Raw genomic sequence first — 20899 nt, 5'->3', positions numbered from 1 at the left:
CCCCCCTAAGATCAAATGCTTCAAGTGGAAACTTATGCTGGATAGACTACCTATTAGGAATAACTCAGCTGCTTACGGCCTATGCTTTGTTTGTACGAAGCCTGAGACTACACGTCACATTTTTCTTGACTGCATTTTTGCTAGAGAGGTCTGGTTAATGTTTGGAATTTCCATTACTGAACATGTATGTACTCTTGATATTATTATTGGTTTCATTCGCGGGCTTAAGAAGGATGCTAACCTATTCTAGCAAATTCTCTCTTCTTTCATGCTTTGGTTTATTTGGAAACTTTGAAATGAGGAAAAGTTTCAAGGCAATGATAGAGCTCTTACTGGGTTTTTTAGAAGACTCACACAATATAAAATTGTTGTGCAAGTATGTTTCTTGATGAATGTCAAGAGGGAAAAGTTGTTGCATTTCCTCAGGGACGGTCGTGCTACCATGTTTATCTATGAGATGAAAGATGGATATGAATGGGCCAGGATTGTGGAGAATCATACCGCCTTCGATGATGCACTAAAGAAGTTGATCAAGGAACTCGAGGATAACATAGGTCCCTACTTTGACAAGCTCGAGATGTTTACTTAGATCCTGGAGCGAAAGAAGGTGGTGTCGATGGAAGGACCACAAGGCTGGACCACGTGGTTGGAAAATCAAGATGAGTTTCTCCTATAGATGCCTTGTATTCTGCTATTAGTATAATTATGCATACTCTTTTTGGCTGATGGATTACTGTATATGGTCAGTCGGTTAGTCTCTCTAACTTTACTACTTGATGGTTGATGCTCTGCCTCCCTTGGTCTCTTTTGTATAAACTCTCCGTTTTTTTTGGTCTCTCGATTTTTAATACAAAAAAAAATAGTAATAAATCAAAATTATGTTATAAACCTTTTTTTATATTTAAATCAAATTGAACTCTAAAGCTAACACAAAACCAAAATAAACCCTAATATTAAATCATATTGAAACCTAACACTAACCCATATAGAATGTTGACTACAAACCAATTTGAACCCTAACATTATAGAAAATTATGCCCAAACCCTATACCAAATTGAACCCAAACCTTTTACAAAGGTGAACCCTAACCTTAACAAAAAACCAAAATTAACTCTAAAACTAAACAAATTGAACCCAAATCTTAAACCAAATCGAACCTTAACCCTAATTCTAATTTAATTGTAACTCTAGCCCTCAAAAATATTAAACTAAATTGAAACACTAACCCTATACCAAATTTAATGTTAACTATAAACCTATTCAAACCTTAAACTAAAGTGAATTCTAACCTTATAGAAAATTCAAACCAAACCAAATTGAACCCTAATAATATTGACTGTAAACCTATTCAAAACTTAAACTGAAGTGAACTCTGACCTTATAGAAAATTCAAACTAGACCTACCACCAAATTGAACCCTAACCCCGCCAAATAAACTAAATTAAATTCTGACTCTTTAATAATTTTAGATCATGAAAAATTAAACAAATCTAAATCATAAACCAAATCAAACTCTAACCCTAACACTAAACCAAAACAAACTCTAAAACTAAACCAAATTAAACCTTAACCCAAACCAAATTTAATATTGACTATAAAATTAATCAAACCTTAAATTGAAATGAACCCTATCCCTATAGGAAATTCAAACCAAATCTACCACCAAATTAAACCCTAACCCAACAAAAAACAACCCTAACACTTTAATGTTTTTTTATTATTAGATACTCAACTGAACCAAAATGAACCAAATCGAATTGTAACCCTAACACCAAATCAAATCATGACAGTAAACCAAATACCAAATTGAAGCCCAAACTTTAAAAAAATAAACACAAATTTTAAACAAACTAAAACTCTAACCATAAACCATGTTGATTTGTAACTCTAACTTTTAATACAATTGAACCCTAACCTTAATCATTATTGGATTATAAACCATATCAAACTTCAAACACAAGTCTAAACCAGAATCTATTGTAAACTTAACACTAAACCAAATTAAACTCTAACCTTAAACTAAATTGAATGATAACTTGAACTCTAAACCAAATTGAACCCTAACCCTAACCCAAATTGAATTCTAAGCATGACACTAAACCAAAACAAACTCTAAATTTAAACCATGCATTGAACCCTAACACTACAATAAAAAAATTAACAATAAACCTAGTTAAATCATAAAGCAAATTGAATTATAACCCCAACACTAAACCAAATTGAACCCTATCACTAAACAAAGGTGAACCCTCACCCTAAACCAAACTATATCTAAATTATAAATCAAATGAAACCATAACACTAACACTAAACTAATTTGGACCTTAACTCTAAATACAATTGAATCTTAACACTCAACCAAATTAAACCCTAACCATAAATGAAATGGAATCCTAAGCCTAACACTAACCCTCAATATAATTAATCCCTAAACCTAAGCCATTCTAAATATAAATCACAAACCACATGAAACCCTAAATATAATTGAACCTTAATCCTAAACAAAACAAAATCTTATCAAAACCCAAATAAAGCCCTAAAGCTAACCTTAAACCAAACTAACCCTAAATATAATTCAATGGTAACACTAAACCAAACTCAATCTAAATCATCAACCAAATGAAACCATAAGGTCCTAAACCTAAACCAAACTAACCTTAGATACAATTGAAACCTAACCCTAAACTAAACTAACCCTAAATTAAACTCTAATACTAAATACAACTGAACCCTAACACTAACTATAACACAAAACCAAATTGAATACTAATCATAATTGAAATGGAACCCTTAGCCTAAATGTAAAAAATATTGTACCCTAACCCTAACACTAGACCAAATTAAAAACTAAAGATAAAACTAATCACTAAGCCAAATTGAACCCTAATCCTAAATACATTTAATCCTAACACTGACTCTAATACTAAACCAAATTTAACCCTAACCCTAAAAAAAATTTAAAATTAATCTTACACCAAATTGAACCCAAACTCTAAATCAAGTCAAACCCTAACCCTAAATCAATTAGAACCTTAACCCTATACTAACTTTAACCAATTTGAGGCTTAACCCTAAAATAATTTGAGCCTCAAGCCTATACTAACTCAAACCCTATCCAAATTAAGGCTCAACCCTAACTAAATTGAAAAGTAACCATAAACCTTAGGTAGAATTGAACCCTGTAGAGAATACAACATCAAAACTTTTATTAAACCTTTAACCAAATTGAACCTTAAACTAAATTAATAAATAAAACCCTAGACTTGATTGAAATTGACCCCTAACCCTAATCGTAATTGAATATTAAAACAAATTAAACCCTTACCTTATAAACACTAACCTTAAACCGAATTGAACAATAATAGTAAACCAACTCAAATGCTAATTGTAAACCTAATTAAACCCCAAGCCAAATTAAACCTTAACCCTATACCAAGGTGATACGTAACGCTATACCAAATTGAACCTAATCCTAATATTTCAACAATAAATTTCAAAAATCTACTACCAGAACCTCGTGAAAGTTTGTCAAATAGAGTGGACGCAAAAATCATAGGGCAACAATCAGACTACAAAAATATGAAGCAAACGGTTTGGAATCTGAAATGCTCTCAGGTCTAGGATGCCACCCTCTCAGGCATCTGCGAAAATGAGAAATTTTAATTATTAGGATAAAAATCACCAAAATTAGACTGCAAAAATATGAAGCGAACAATTTGGAATATGACTGCGTGCAAATATAAGCCAAGATAAGCGAACGGTTTGAATTCTAACTGCAAATATAAGTGAACGGTTTGGGATCTGACTGTGTACGAATTGGATTGCAAAAATTGGACTGCAAAAATATGAATAGTGAAAATTGGACTGCAAACACAGATGTGCAGGATTAAACCCTAAGCGAAAGACAGTCAAAAATAAGAAATAGAACCCTAACATTTTAGTGCACAAAAGCGGAATGAAGGGAATTTCGAACTGCGAAATCTGGAGTGAATTTTGGAGCGTTTGTTGCGGACTACGTGCTCTCCAACATCACCGGCATTGTCTGACATGGCCAACTCTGCGAGGATGTGGAGGAGTTAATCTCCTCCACGTGGTTTGCATCTTCTCTCTGTGCCCTTATTATTGTTTTGCATTTACTCTGTGCCCTTATTTCTATTTTACATTTACTTTCTACTCGGCGCTTAGTGTATTTTTTTTTGCATGTTAACATAACCATTAATCACACCTCTGGTCACTCGTGTGACTCCTCCGTAGCTCCCAATGGAGCCTAAGTCTGATGGCACTACCATTAATTCTCCTCAACCCACTGAGCAGGCTCATTCAAGCCAAACAAAAATATTTACCGAGACTTCTAAACCTTCTGAGAAGTCTCACTCAAACCGAAAGAAAACCTTTGTCAAGACCGTTGCTCCATCTGTCCATGGAGTCCACCCTAGTGCGATATTTTTTAAGACTCCTAGAGATGAATGACCCGGTGAGGAAGGTAAGAGCCCTACCGTGCCCTCGAATTCTTTCTACATTTTGCCAAACAATGAAATGTTCAAAGAAATTGTTTCCAAAAAAACTAGGTTAAGCGATACTGCAATTTTTGTTCGCTTGTGTTAATATTGAGAAATGCCCACCTAGGAAATTCCTAGATGATTGGTTTCATAATCTTTGGAGTTTGAAGTTAGGGCTTAAGATTTCATTTTGTAGGCAAGTCTAGAAAGGTTTGTATATTATCTTTTTTAATAATCATGAATCCCAAGTTGAAATTCTTAAAAGACAATACTGGACTATTGGGAACACCTCCTTTTGTGCCCTAACCTGGTCTTCAAAGGCCATCAATGAGGAAGTTCTTGCGCTCTCAAGCCCTAGATGGGTCATCCTTAAGGATGTCCCTCCCTTCCTATGGTGTTTTCTTCCCCAGGTATTGGAAACATTTGGGAGAATAATTCGGGTTGATGAAACAACGCGTTTAGTCCCTAACCTTGATGCAAGAATACTTATATCCATTAAACCTAGGGTCGACATCCCTCCTCTACTAAACCTTAACATCGGTGATGAAACATTTGTTTTCCCTATTGAAATACTTGGAGGACTGAATGTCTATTTTTTGTGCAAAAAATAAGGGCATCTTGGGAAGAACTGCCGAATCATCAACCACGGGAAACAAAAAAATAACACTAACCTAGCAGGAACATCTGAAAACCCTAGCTCTGATAAGGAGCTGATCCCTAACCCAAGCAACCTTCATTCTGTTGAAAACAATACCAACCCTAAAGATGATCCCTCCATAAGCTCGGCTCCTAGCCTCATCCTTGTTGAATTAAATCCAATGATTGTTGACACCACTACAGAACCCCTCAAACCTGCTTCCGTTCCCTCCAAAATTTTTGAGGATTTTCCCTCTTATTATTTTCAAACAGTCACATCAAGAAAGCGGAGATGAAAGAATGACCAACAACTCGCCTTAAATCAAATCCGAGTTGGTGATCAAACTGCTAATCAGTTGACTACCAATAGCAAATACCCCATCACTATGAATGATGACATACTAAAAGCTTCACAAACTCCAACCACCTCCCTAGTTAAAAATATGGTTAAAAATTTAGAGAAGTGTGATCGTGGTGCTGGTGATGCTAGAATGAGTGATAACCCTGCAAAAATGGTGCTCAGGTCTGGGACCCCCAAACGATCTGAATCAACATTATTTACAGAGGCTACCCCTGATATTAACACCTCCAACCCCGTGACTACATCTCTGCTAAATGAAATAGAGCACAACCATATTATTGAAGTCATTTCTGCTAATAAGGGACTAGAGGACATTAAGTCTAGCTCAATGCTTCTTGGCTTTCCAGGCTCCCAAGTACCTGGGTTGAACATTGTAGAAACTACAGATGGTAAAATTGAGCTAACTGAGCTTAGTGAGGAAGAGGATGACCTCATGAAAGGTTCCTCCATGGCTAAAAAGAAAGGTAGGCCTTTCGGCTCCAAAAATAAGAAAAAGTCTGGAGATCAAAATGGTCTCCCAAACAGTCCCTCTTAATCCCCTTTTCTCATGAAATAGATCTCATGGAATATTAGAGGCTCGGAGTCACCTGATAGAAAGTTTGTTATTAAGAGGTTTCTGAATTGTCATAAACATCTAGATTTCTTGATGTTTCAAGAGCTTAAATATGTTGAGTTCTCCCTTGACACAATGCTTGATTTTATTTGGAGAGATGCGATCAAAATATGCACCAACCATCCTAAGGGAAAGGGTGGAGTTGGTCTCCTCATTAACCCTAAGTGGGAAAATCACATTAGGGATAGGGGTGTCTCCCCTTGTAACAGAGTGTCTTGGGCCTCCTTGGATATCAAAGGCTCTTGTTTTGGGGTATGTTCTATATATGCACCTAATGATCATAGGGAAAGAGTGTCCTTCTAGAATTGGCTAGCAGCCCTTCCAAGTATCCCTTGGTTCATGGCTGGAGACTTTAACATGATTGAAAACCAATATGTTAAGGCTGGGGGTATCCCTTTCGAATGGAAGTTCCAAGAGAAACCTCACAGGGATAGATTTAAACAACACATGCAATTATTTGACCCCCTTGAGGGCAGCCAATTTGAATCCTCTGCCCTATGGTACACTTGGTACAACTTTCAGCAAGGCCCCGGCTGAATTTACTCTAGATTAGATAGGTTCTATGTTAATAAAAATTTCTTCTCCTTCTCCCCTAACCAGTTGGGAAACTCGGCGGTTGTTCTGCTAGTAACCTTATCTGACCATTTCGCTATCATTGTTGTCATCAATACTAGGAACTCCATCCCTAATAGCAATCCTCTCAATAAGAAGTTTATCCTTAATACCTCCCTGCTAAACGACAAGGATGCCCTAACTGCCATTAAAATGGTTAGACTCTTTAACATGCACTCTCAACATCCCCATTCCCACACCCTCAGATGGAACAAAAATGTCTCCTCTTTGCAAAAAATATTCCAAACTATAGGCCAGAAGAAAGCCAAGGATCTCAGGCTTGTGGAAAAAACTCTCACTAATCGGCTCCACTCCTTGGACCATGAAATACAATTACATCCTTCCTCTTCTGTCCTAGCGAAACGGCTAGCTCAGGCTAGAGACATTCTTAGGAAACATCAACAGGTCAAAATCAAGGGTGCCCTCATCAGAGCATGTAATCATCGGCTAAAATTTGGAGATAAATGCTCTAAAGTCTTCTTCAATCTCCTTAAACAAAAACAAAATAGAGAAAAAATTGACAAAATCATAGTTGAGGATAAGGAACTCCTGAACATCAATGAGATCAAAGATGTTTTTGAAATGTTTTACAAAACCCTCTTTACCTCGAAAGATAGTGAAGCCTCAAAAGAGGCTAGAAATAGGTGTAGTAACATTATCCCAAAAAGAATCTCTGAGGCTGAAGCTCTTCCTCTCAAGACCAAAATCTCTATGACAGAAATTGTTGATGCCATTAAAGCCCTCAAGGATGATAAGGCCCCAGGCCCCGATGGACTTCTTGCTGAGTTTTACAAAACCAATATTGAGTGGGTCACCAAAGATCTTTATGACATATACACCGAAGCATTTGATAGTGGCACCCTTGGGGAGTCCATCAATAGGGGCATTGTTAAACTTATCCCAAAAGATGGGGACAAAGCCCTCATAAAAAATTGGAGGCCAATTACTCTCCTCAACGTTTCTTATAAAATCCTGGACAAAGCCCTAGCCTCTTGCCTTGAGAATATCCTTCCCAAGTTCATCTGCTCTACCCAAATAGGATTCATTAAAGGAAGGTATATCTTGGAGAACCTTGTCACTAGCTGGGAATCTATGGAATGGGCCAAAACTTCAAATCAAGATAATACCATGTTCCTTGTAGACTTTGAGAAGGCCTATGATAGGGTGGAATGGGACTTCATCCTCATGATGCTCAAAGCCTTTGGTTTCCCTAGTGAGTTCTGTAAATATATCCAAATTCTCCTCAAAGATGCCTCTGCCCAGGTTGAAGTTAATGGATCACTTTCCCTATCTATTCCTCTTTATAGATCCATTAGACAGGGCTTCCCCCTCACCCCCGCTTTGTTTGTCATTGCCTCAGATGCCCTCTTTTACCTCCTATGAGATGATACCCTATCCCCTAAAGTTCATGGCATTAAGATTCCAAATGACTCTGAATTTCTCAACATACAATTTGTTGATGACACTACGCTCTTCCTAGAGCTCTCTAAGCATAACATTGACTCCCTCAATCAAAAGCTTGCAACCTTTGGCAAAGCCTCTGGTGCTCGTATCTCCAATTCCAAGTCTATCCTGCTTGGGTGGAACGAGGAACCCCCGGACTAGCTTTAGCAGGTTGGATATTCATGGGGAGGACCCAATAAAATAGTCAGGTACCTCGGTATCCCTTTTTCTATCTCTCCCTCTCTCAAGGATATGTGGATTTGGGTCAAAGAAAAGATTGACAAAAAACTTAATAAATGGCACAATAGGATTCTATCCCTAGCTGGTAGGATCCAAGTTTGCCAAAAAATCCTCTCCTCCTATAGTTTGTACTACTCCTCTGTCTGGATGTTCAGTAACTACCAAGTTTATGAGATCCAAAAATCTATCAGGCACTTCCTTTGGTCTGATGGTAAGGGTAAAAGAAAGGCCCACGTGGTCAAATGGCTCTGGTGCCACATAGATAAGAAACTTGGTGGGTTGGGACTTAAGGATCTCAGAATGCAAGGAGTTTCTCTAGCTACCAAGTGGATATTTCATGCCCTAGAAGGACAAGAACCCTAGAAGATCCTTGTCAGAAATAACACACAAAATGGTGTTCCCAAGTCTGCCAAATCTTGGAAAGCCCTCCCCTTTAGTAATCTGATAGCAGGCGGATTCTCTATGTTTGTTCAAGGCACTTGGGTGTTTAAATCCATCTGGAAATCCTGGGAGCATGTGCGTAAACTTATTACCAACTCTAATATTGACTGTAATAATACTTTGCATGGGGAAAGGTCAATATGGTGGAATCTCTACCATAACTCTTAACCCCTCACTTTAACCCAAGGTTGCTCTGCTAGGAATTGGTATAATAAAGGCATTAAATACCTCATGGACATCTTGGAACATGATAATCTCATCAGCTGGGAGGACCTTAGCAATAAGTTTGGCCTACCTGCCTCGCATAAGAGAACCTACAATATGATTACAAACGCTTGTGCTTGTCTAGATCTTCCTAGGAACACTGATGTAGATGCTCACAGATACCTCTCATTCCGATGGAAGGATGGCTCCCTCCTCTCCAAGGTCAAAGCCAAGTCTATCTACAAACTTCTCACTCATGATACCACGGTGATCGATCATATTAACTCCCTCTGGTATGTTGACCTTAATACATCTTCTTCGCAGAAAACATTTGAGAAATTATGGAAGTCCCCCATCCCCCCTAAAATCAAATTCTTTAGGTGGCAACTAATGTTGGATAGACTACCTATTAGGAATAACATTGGTGCCTTTGACCTATGCTCTATATGTAGGAAGCCTAAGAATATGCGACACATCTTTTTTTACTGCATTTTTGCTAGAGAGGTCTGGCTGATGTTTGGAATTTCCATTACTGAACATGTTTGTACTCTAGATATTATTGTTGGATTCATTCATGGCCTCAAGAAGGATGCTAACCTGTTTTGGTAAATTCTCTCTTCTTTCATACTTTGGTTTATTTGGAAGCTTAGAAATGAGGAAAAATTCCAAGGTACTGATAGGACTCTTACTGGGTTTTTTAAGAAACTCACACGTTATAAAATTGTTGTACAAGTATGTTTTTTGATGAATGTTGAGAGGGAGAAGCTGTTGTGTTTCCTCAGGGATGGTCGGGCAACGATGTTCATATATGAGATGAAGGATGGCTTTGAATGGGCTATAATTACAGAGAACCAGACTGCATTTGAGGAGGCTCTAAAGAAACTGATCAAGGAACTCAGGGACAACAGAGGTCCCTACTTTGATAAGCTCAAAATGTTTACCCAGGTCCTAGAGCGGAAGAAGGTGGTGTGGATGGAAGGGCCACAAGGATGGACAACATGGATGGAAAACCAGGATGAGATTCTGCAATAGGTGTCCAGTAGCCTCTAGTTGATGTATATGGTTCGTTGTATATACTCTCTCTCGTAACTCTTTTTTTTGTAGGAGGTTGTCTTTGTTCAGTTGGATAATCCCATTGGTTAATGGCTGAGGCTTTGCCTCCCATCCTCATTTTTGTATAAACTCTCCTTATTTTGGTCTCTCGATATTTAATATAAAAAAAAAATCTACTACCATGTTCAATGAATGTTTAGAGTCACTATCATTATCATTTGTCTTGATGTATATGTATATTGAAAATATTAATATTGAATGATATAATAATAAATTAATCCTTTAATAACAATTTGATAATAATAATACTATAATAATAAATAATGAATATTATACTATAAACCTAAACACTACTTCAATTAAAAAAATTCAAAAATATACTACCATGTTTGATGAATTTTAGAGTCACTATCATTATATCTATCTTGATGTATATAAAAAATTAAACAAAATTAAATAACGAGGTAAAACTGAACTCTAACCCTAAACGTCAAACTAATTGAACCCTAAACTTTATTAAATTATTAACAAGATGGAATCAATTAATAATTCTATAATACTAATATTAAGAAAAATAATACAAATTATATAATAAATAATTTAAGACATAAAAATGATAATTTCTATATAATAGTATAATGGTAACTTAATAATTAAATACCCCAATTAAGATGTTTATATTAATAAGTTAATCCTATAATACTATAGTGATGCTAATAATATTAATAATAATATCCTAATTAACATGTTTATATTAACCCCACAGGATATATTATAGAATCTCATTCGAGATCATAAGCCAGATATTATCCTTGTGCAAGAAACCAAAATGAGTAAGGAGAAAGTTAAGAATATAAATTTCTTTAAAAATGGAAGAGTCTGTGGTAGTAGCTCGAATGGGGCCTCAGGTGGGGTGGCTATTTTTTGGAACAAGAAAACTATTTCAGGAGATATGATTGATGAATATGGTAATATTATATCTATGAAAGTTTAAAGCATCACTAAAGCAAAGGAATGGGTGGTTACAAATATCTATGCCCCTAATTCCAAAGCTGCTAGGAGCAAATTTAAGGATAAAATCTAGCAAAAAAGAAGCTCTTTCTCTCAGGACAGCTGGCTGTTGATGGGAGATTTCAATACTCCTTTGCAAGGAAGTGAAAAATTTGGAGGAACTCAGGCCCAACTTAATAGCAGATCTGATTTGATGGACTTCATCAATGTCAATGCTCTTATTGATACTGATCTCACTGGAGCTTCTTACACCTGGTCTAATCGCAGGGATGGAGAAGACCTCATTCAGGTAAGGCTTGACAGATCCTTTATTACTTATGACTGGATCCTTTCTCATAGATCTTCCCTATCAGTTGTCAATAGAATTGGCTCGGATCATTATCCCATTTCTTTTGTTGCTGAGTCTATTAAAAGTAAACATTGTTTCCCTTTCCGATTTGAGAAAATGTGGATCTCTCACCCCACTTTGGAAAAATCCATTGCCAATTGGTGGAATATTGATGTGGATGGAACAACCATGTACAAAGTCGCTAAAAAACTTAGAAACATCAAAGATAACATCAAGATCTAGAATAAGAAGGTTTTTGGTGATATTTTTGAATCAAAAAAAAAGTTGAAGGAGGAACTAGAACAGATCCAAAACTCTATACAAAAAGATGGCTATAAAAAGTATCCCAAGGCTAAGGAAGATGATATTTTAGTCAAACTTCACAACATTGTATCTAGGGAGGAAATCTATTAGAGACGGAGATCCAAGGCTATTTGGCTGGAAGCTAGGAATAGAAATACTAAATTTTTTCACATGACTTCTATGAAACATAAAGTTGCGAATAGAATATCCAGATTAATTGTTGAGGAAAAAATTCTTCTTAAGGAGGATGATATTGGGGATGAAGTTGTTAGTTTCTTTTCTCAGGTCCTCACAGTAGTAAGGAGATTGATTTTGCTAAGCAATAGGATCTGGTTGACAACATCCCCAAGATTATTGATCCTCACCAAAATAAGGCCCTTTCTGCTATCCCCTCTACTAAGGAAATTAAAAAAGCGGTCTTGTCCTTTCAGGGGGATAAGGCTCCGGGACCTGGTGGCTTCCCCATGTTCTTTTTTCAGGAATTTTGGCATGTTGTGGGAAAAGGTATGGTCAATGTTGTTAAAGAATTTTTTGGATCAAGAAGAATCCTTAAGGAAATCAACTCTACTTTTATTGCCTTAATTCCTAAGGTGGCTGGGGTGGATTCCATGGGAAAATTCAGGCCAATAAGTCTATGTAATTCCTTTTATAAGAGCATTTCTAAAGTTATGACTTCCAGACTTTTGGCTGTCCTCCCCTTTATCATCTCAAAGGAGCAAAAAGGATTTGTCCCTGGTAGGTAGATTTTGGATTCTATCATCCTTGTACATGAGAATATTCATTCTCTTAATGTTACCAATAAAGAAGGTTGTCTAATAAAGTTGGATCTGGCTAAAGCTTATGATAGAGTGGAATGGCAAGCTCTTTTCAGAATTATGGAGGCCTTTGGATTTGATGAGAAGATAATCAAAATTACCAGAGAGTTGATCTCCACCCCAATGTTTTCAATTCTCATCAATGGGTCTCCTTCTAGATTCTTTAAATCCTCTAGGGGGCTCAAACAAGGAGATCCCATATCTCCTATCTTATTTACCATCTTGGCGGAGCATGAACAGACTAATCCAAAAAATGAAAGTGAATAAAACTATCAAAGGTCTTCAACCTTCCTCTGCTAATGTGTCTTGTACTCACCAATAGTTTGTTGATGATACAATCTTAATGGGATACTCCTTTGTTGGGGAGGTTGTTGCTTTTAAAGATGCTCTTAGCTCTTATTCATTGGTGACAGGCTAGCAAGTCAATTGGGATAAGTTTGTTATATATTTCATGAATACTCCTATCATAAGACAACAGAAAATTGATAATATCATTGGGTACAAGGTGGAAATGCTCCCCTCCACTTATTTGGGTCTCCTTTTGGGATTAGCTCCCCCAAACTCATTCTGGAATTTGTTAATTGACAAACTCAATAAAAAACTGGTTGGTTGGAAAGGATCCATGTTATCTCAAGCCGAAAAGTTGTAGCTCCTTCAGGCTACTCTTCAGAATCTCCATGTCTATGTTCTCAGTCTATTTGGTATTCTGGTTAAATTTGTTGAATCTTTAGAGAGGATTCAGAAAATATTTCTTTGGTCAGGGGTTGAAGAAAAAAAAAAGGATAGCCTTGGTTGCCTGGGACAAAGTGTGTAATCCAAAGAGCAAGGGAGGTCTTGGTATTAAAGCTCTCAAAACTTTTAATAAAGCTCTTCTTGCTAAACAGATATGGAGGGCTTATGGCATTAAGAAAGATTGGAACCGGGTTTGGTTTGATAAATATATTCATGATCAACCTCTCCAGTCTCTTCTCTACTCTGAAGACATCCCTGTTGGGTCTTTCATTTGGAATAGTATTATCAAATCTACAAAATTTGCCAAAGCTGGAGTTGGATGGGTCCTTGGCAAAGGTGACAAAACTAGTTTCTGGATCCTTGGATTAAAGATGAACCTCTCTTTAATCAAGACTGTAGTCAACTCATTGATGAATGTAAAAGAAGGTTTGGGTCTATGGTTTGTAACTACTGGAAGGAGAATAGATGGGTAAGGCTTGATGCTATTTATGTTGGGTTTTCACTACTTCAACAGGATCTGTTGTCCTTTTCTATTAATAAAGATTTTGATGATGTTTTCCTCTGGAAGAGTAATCCTAGGGGTAAATTCACTATTGCCTCAGTCTATAGAAACACATTTACCTAGGTCAGCAATCCAATATGGGGTAAAGTTTGGAATAGAATTCTTATTCCTAAAGTTAACATGTTTTTTTGGCTTTCTATTCATAATAGGATTCTTACTATTGATAACTTGGCCCGAAGAGGTTTTATGCTTCCTAACAGGTGTGAGCTATGTCAGAAAGAGGAAGAATCAGTAGATCATCTATTCATCCATTTCTCCTTCACTTGGGAAATCCGGAGTACCTTTTGGGTGAAATGGAAAGTTGATTGGGTTATGCACAACAATCTCAAGGAAACTATTTGGCAATGGACCTTTCCCACCAAATTTCCTCTTATCAAGAACCTCTAGTCCTTATTCCTTCCCATGACTTGATGGTACATCTAGAAAGAGAGAAATAACATAATATTTAGGGAAGCTAAGTGCACATCTCAAGTGGTCTTTGAAAAAGTTTATAGGGCTATAAAAGAAAACATAAATATTCCTCATAGAAACAACAAGCAATGGTTTTTTGCTGACACAAATGATATTGAGAAAGGCATCCTTACTTAATGGAATTTGATTCACAAAGTTTGTAGATCTGACAATAAGACTAGGAGAGAAAATGTTGTTTGGAGATTTGCCAATTATGACTGGGTCAAGGTGAATTTTTATAGGGCTGCTAAAGGCAACCCTAGGAAGTCCGGAGGGGGAGGAGTCATTAGAAATTCTCAAGGTGTCTCCATTTCTTCTATTGCTTCTCCCTTTGGAGTTTAAAATAATCATGTGGCTGAAGCTTAGGCTATGCTGAAATGCCTCCAACTTGCTCAGGGTTTCAAATTTAAAAAAATTTGGTTGGAAGGGGACTCCCTCAATATCATTCAGGCTCTTAAAGGTACTAGTTCTTCCTCCTAGAATATAACTAATACTATTGAAAGTGCTAAAAATGTATTAAATGACTATGATAGTATTCTCATAACCCATACTCTAAGGCAAGGCAATAAGGTTGCAGACCTTTTAGCTAATGAGGGGGTCAATTTAGAGGTGGAGGCTAAATATATCGGAGAAGTACAATGTAAAAGGGATGTTCAGAAGCAATTATCATTTGATCATATCATTGGTTCAAGTTAAGATTATGATTACCTCTTGGGGTCCAGAAACCAAAGACAAAGATTGGGTGCATGCGAAATGTCAGTTAATGAGTGTTTTTAGGCATCATTTTTATGATCAATGGTGCGACGGGGCTTATAATTATAAGTGTTGGATCTCTGCGGCCATTATTATTTACTTTTTTAAAATTATGGAAGGTATTCTATTTTGTGAACCCAGTATTTTGCTCAAGAGCCTGTGTTTAAGTCTTAGTCTGCAATTTTGAGATATACTATTGAAGACTTCGATCTGCTTTTCAACATGGGAGGTAACCTAAACCGGAATGAGCCCTCTAGTTGTGAGAACTGGAAAAGTGAGCGGAAAGTGTGGAGGAGGCTTCATAGACATGGATTCACCGACTACATGGAAAAGCTGCATGGTAGCAAAAAATCAGTGTCTCAAGGTTTTGCTAAGGGTTGGAATAACAACAAAGTCACTTTGTTGGGGAGACCTATAAGATTGATGAGGATTTGGTTGCGGAGGTCACAGGCCTTGAGAAGGAGGGCACAAAGTTCTACAGAGACCGAAAGTTTGCTGCTGAAGCAATAAAAAATTTCCCAAAAACTAAGGATGAGAAGGCTCGGCTTGCCAAGAAAGACAACGTTTCTTACTACCTCCCTCATCAAGTAAAGTCTTTTTGGCAGAAGATGCTAAGGGTTTTGATGGAATTCCTAACTGTTGATGGTAGATTTACTAAAGTTTACAATTATCATTTTGCTATACTCAATCATTTTCGCCATGGGGTTAAGATTTCTCTACCCTTTTATTTAGCATCTTCCCTAAATGAGAGCTTGGCTGACCATGCCAAAAATCCCAAATCTTACCCCATAGCCCATCAGGGGCTTATTTTGCTCATTTACGAACATCTGAAGAAAAAAGATAGGGTTAGCAAGGATGATAATCTGGTGACAATGCTCATATTTCAGAGTCGTAATGACTCTGAGTCTGAAGATAATTTGTCTAATGTCCGTACCCATAAAAAAGAGAGGGCTAACATTGATAAAGTGGACATGAATGTGGATGATGGTATGGAGGAGGAATAGGGGAAGGAGGTTGAGATTGAAGTGGAGAGTGAGAAGAAAGAGGATGCTGGAGAAGAGGAGGAAGGGAAAAGATATGCTTATACTGAAAACCCTGATTCTAACCCTATGGTATCAGATAGCAGGAATGTTGCCCAAAATTCCATGGAGGAAGCTAACCCTAAATTTGTGAGCTCTGAGTAGGGAAGGGATATGATGAACACCATTTTGAATGTCGCTCGAAATTGCACGTTGGAGTCTTTTAATTTTCAGAAGTGGTTTATTGAAAATATTACCACCATGCAGAGCAAACAAAGAGACCTAGAGTATAAGGTTCACAATTTGATCAAGGATACTAATCTGGGGGAAAAGAGTGTGGACGTGGAAACCAGCGAAGCAGAGGATAAAATTGAAATGCAGGACTGGTCGGAAAAAGACCTTATAAAAGGGAATTTGAAACATTTGGAAGATGTGATTATAATTGTCAAAGATAAGACTGGGGCTGATAATGAGATCATCATCAATCGGGTTGCTAAAATTGAGAAGGCATTGAAGAATTTCATGAATCACAGTCTTGAGGTCTTGAGGATCTCATCTCAAAATATGAATGCCTTGGTGGATCACTTAGAGAGGAAAAATTAGAATAAGGATATGGTAATCATTGATGATATGCCGACCTCCAGCTCTACTCCATAAATCTCCAAGAAAAGGACCAGGCAGGCAACCAGTGATTTGGAGACAAAGATGAAAGACATTTAGCTAAAGCAGGAGAACAAAGATCTAAGAGAAGCCGCTAAGGCCATGATGTTGTTGGTTAAGAATGCAGAGGAGTCCATAAAAGTTTTTATTTGATATGTAATGTTGGTTTTTGGATGCCAGTTTCTCGTTGGCTCTGTGCTGTCCTTTTTTCCTAGCTGCTGGTTTTTATGTTGGTTTTTTGCAGCTTTTCTATCTAGGTCTTGTCTTCTCTAGTTTCTTTCATGCCTATCCTTCGTACTGTAAGCGGGTTTCGGGTCCCTTAAAACCTGTTTTTCCTTAATCAAAAACATGTTTATATTAACTTAAGATGAAAATGTATTCTCCTTCATATTGTAGCTCCCATTGCTACTAGTATATATATCTTTAATTTTAAGATATATAGATTATGCTTATATATGTGGAGACATTTAATTTTTTCATTCGACTTTAATATAAAAAATATTAAATTAAAAAAATTCAACAACTTGATATATATCGGCCTAATCTATATATCTTAAAATTAAAGATATATATTCTATCTTTTATTGTTTATTATTGTAATTTAGTTAAAGTAAAGAAAATATATTAAATATAAAATTAGCAAAATCTAATAAAAAGAAAAAAATCAATTATTTAATTTTAAAGCAGAACAACTAATTTATAAATTACTAAAACAAGTGTTAGATGATTGTGGTGTTCATTTTTTATTTTATTTTTATTAGATTTGTTTTGTTGTTGAACTTCATTATTTTTTATTTTTTCATATTGTAAAGAAGATTAAGACTCTAAAGAAACTTATCTTTATCTTCATCAAACAAGTGTCACGTAGTGGCAAGTACTTGTCATCATAGTATTGTAATAAAAATATTTGTTCTAATTTTTAATTATTATAATTTTGAAATGTAATTAAAATATTTGTTTTAATTTTTAATTATTATAATTTTGAATCATTGTTATTTTAAAATTATATTATAATAATATATAAGTAATATTAACTACAACTCTTGTTTTAATAAAACAATATACACTAGCAATTGTACTTTGGTTTGTAATGGGTATACTAAAGAGGTGTGGAAGGTCAATTTGTGGGCATGATTTTTTTTGTGCAACAAAACACTTAATTGAGAGGTGATAGCCTAAAATCAACTATCCATCCACATGATTTAATCATAACTAAAATGGAACCTTTGAATTGAGAAGATAATCAAGTTTTATTAGCAACAAGCTCAAGTTATGTTTGCAATGGGTGAGTGCGAGAAAGAGGTTGAGATGGGGATAGAAAGAGGTATGTATAGAGGGGTAAGAGTGAGAGAGAGAGATGGGTAAAGAGATAGATATAGATATAGAGAATAAGATGAAGAGATTGATGGAGTCAAAGATAGAGATGAAGAATGGGGAGAGGAAAATGGAGAGAAGGAGAGAGATATGAGAGAGACAAAGAAAGAGAAGGGAGAGGAATATAATGATGTGGAAGAGAAAAATAATTTTTTGGTGAGAGATGAAGATATAGAAAGATAAAGATAGAGATAGGAAGTGATATATAGATAGAGGGAGAGAGATAGTGTTAGAGAGAGATAGAGATAGAGAGATAGATGAAAGAAGTGGTAGGAAGAGATAGATATAGAGAGAGAGGAAAATAGATATCGATATAAAAGTCCAAAAAGAGGGAGAATGAGAGAGAGAGAGAGATGGATGGATAGGAGGAGGCATGTCTAGAGATTAAGGGAGAGATGAAGATAGAGAAAAAGAGGAGGGAAAAAAAGATGGAGCAAGGGAGAGGGGGAGATAAAGATTGAAAAAGAGGAGATAAAGAGGGAGAGACAAAGAGGAAGAGAAAAAGAGAGATATAAAGGAAGATGGAGAGATGATATATATATATATATATGGTGAGATAGAGCTAGAGAGTGAGAGATGTAGAGAAAGGAGAAGAGGGAGAGAGATAAATAAATGGACAAATAGAGATGGAGAGAGGGTGAGAGAAATAGGGGAGATAGATATATATTGGAAGAGAAAGAGAGATATAGAGATATATAGGAAGAAAAAGGGAGAGAGGGGTAGAGATAAAGATATAGATAGGGGGATAGGGAGGGAATGAGGGAGGGAGAGATGGGGAGAAATAGAGAGGAGGTTAAGATAAAGAGAGGGATGACCCAAAGAGAGAATGGGGGATATTGATATAGATAGAGGAATATTTAGATAGATAGAGAGGGAAAAGGAGAGAGATGGAAATATATGTATAGAAAGAGATAGATAGACTAACTAGAGAGAGATGAAGATAAATATAAAAAATAATATATAGTGCAAGAGATATGGAGTGAATTGGAGAGAGAGAGAGGGAGGAGGCAAGAGTGAGAGAAAGGAGCTAAAAAAGGCAAGTAATAGAGAGAAATGTTTAGAATTTGGAGAGAGGGAGAGAGATAAATATGGGGAAATATAGAGAGATAGAGGTATATATAGAGAGAGGGGGGGGAGAAACATGGAGTGTGTGTATATACATTAGAGAGATCAAAAGTAGAGAGATAGGGAGAGATAATATAGAAAGAAGGAGAGAAGGGATATATAGGGATATAAAGAGATATATATAGATAGAAAGGATCTAGAGGGTAAATATAACTTGTAAAATATAAAGGGGCTGAGAAAGAGGGAGAGATGGAAGGAGAGAAAAAGGGGGAGAGGGATAAATAGAGATAGAAAGAGGGTGATAATTAGAAAGGTGGAGATAGAGAGATAGAAAGATAAAGATACAGGAAGTGACATATGGAGAGGTAAAGAGGGATAGAGAAAGAGTGAGAGAGATGAAAGAAGAGGAGTGTATAAGATCTAGAGATGGTGAGAAATAATAGAGATAGGGAGGGAGAAATAGGCTGAAATGTGTGTTTGTGTGAGTGAGAGAAATATAGATATAGAGATAAGGAGGGAGAAAGAGAGAATGTTTGTGTAAGTAAAAGAGATATAAAGACAGGTATAAAGAGGTACAAAGATATACAAATAGATAGAGGGGAGAGAGAGAGAGAGAGAGAGAGAGAGAGAGAGAGAGAGAGAGAGAGAGAGAGAGAGAGAGAGAGAGAGAGAGAGAGAGAGAGAAGGGGAAAGGAGAGAGAGATAGGGCGAGGTAAGGAGATATAGATAAGGGAGAGAAATGGAGATGGAGATAATAATCAAATGACATGCTAACATAAGAATAACTCCTCAAGGACATATGTTATCCTTTAATTATTGTCATGAAATGAGTAATAAAAAATTAGTTGTTCTTTCTTCGTCTCTTGCTCTAAACATTTAATTTAAGTGTTAAGTTGAAATTTATTTTATTATATAAATTAGAATAAAATTCAAATATAATTATTCTATAATAATAAATTTTTAATAAGATGAAATTTATAAATTCTAACATCTTTTAATTATTATTCGTAATTCCATAAAAAAACATAAATAATTAAAATACAATTTTAACTTAATAAAACAATTAATCCTTGAAAAATAATGGAAGAATTACAATAAATAATAAAAAATAGAATATCTAATAAAAAAGATAATATTAAACGACATTCTTATCAAAAGAAAATAGTAATAATAGAAAGATTTTAATTTAAAATATAATTATTTTATCATAATTAAAATTTTAATAAGAAAAATAATTTTAATTATTTTTAATTATTATAAAAAGATATAAATAATTGAAATAATTTTAAACTTAACAAATAAAGAAAAAGAAAAGAAGATGAAAAATTAGAATTAAATAAAATTGGTTCTTTCTTTTTCAATATTTTTTCTTTTATTTTTTAAGAAACTTAAAAAAGATATAATATTCTAATAAAAGAAATAATATTAAGAGATATTTTTACTAAAAGTAGATAATAATTAAATATAGAATTTTTTTATGCATATTCTTTTTCTAATAAATAATATTAAAATGCATATTTTTATACAAAAAGTGAACCAGCTACTTGTTTATATTTCTAGTCTTGCATTCTTCTCCTCAATTTCTCAATTTTGAACTGAACCATTGATTTTAATAAGTAGGTGGTTCGCTTGGGGAATGGCTTTTGCGTAATGATTATAATAAAATATATATGTTTTTCTTAAAAGCATAATCTTAATTTAATTTTAAAAAATTATATAATTAT

The sequence above is a fragment of the Cryptomeria japonica genome, chromosome 2, assembly GCF_030272615.1.
Source record: "Cryptomeria japonica chromosome 2, Sugi_1.0, whole genome shotgun sequence".
NCBI lineage: Eukaryota > Viridiplantae > Streptophyta > Pinopsida > Cupressales > Cupressaceae > Cryptomeria > Cryptomeria japonica.
The sequence above is the reverse complement of the archived record's forward strand: the minus strand, read 5'-3'. Positions refer to the sequence as shown.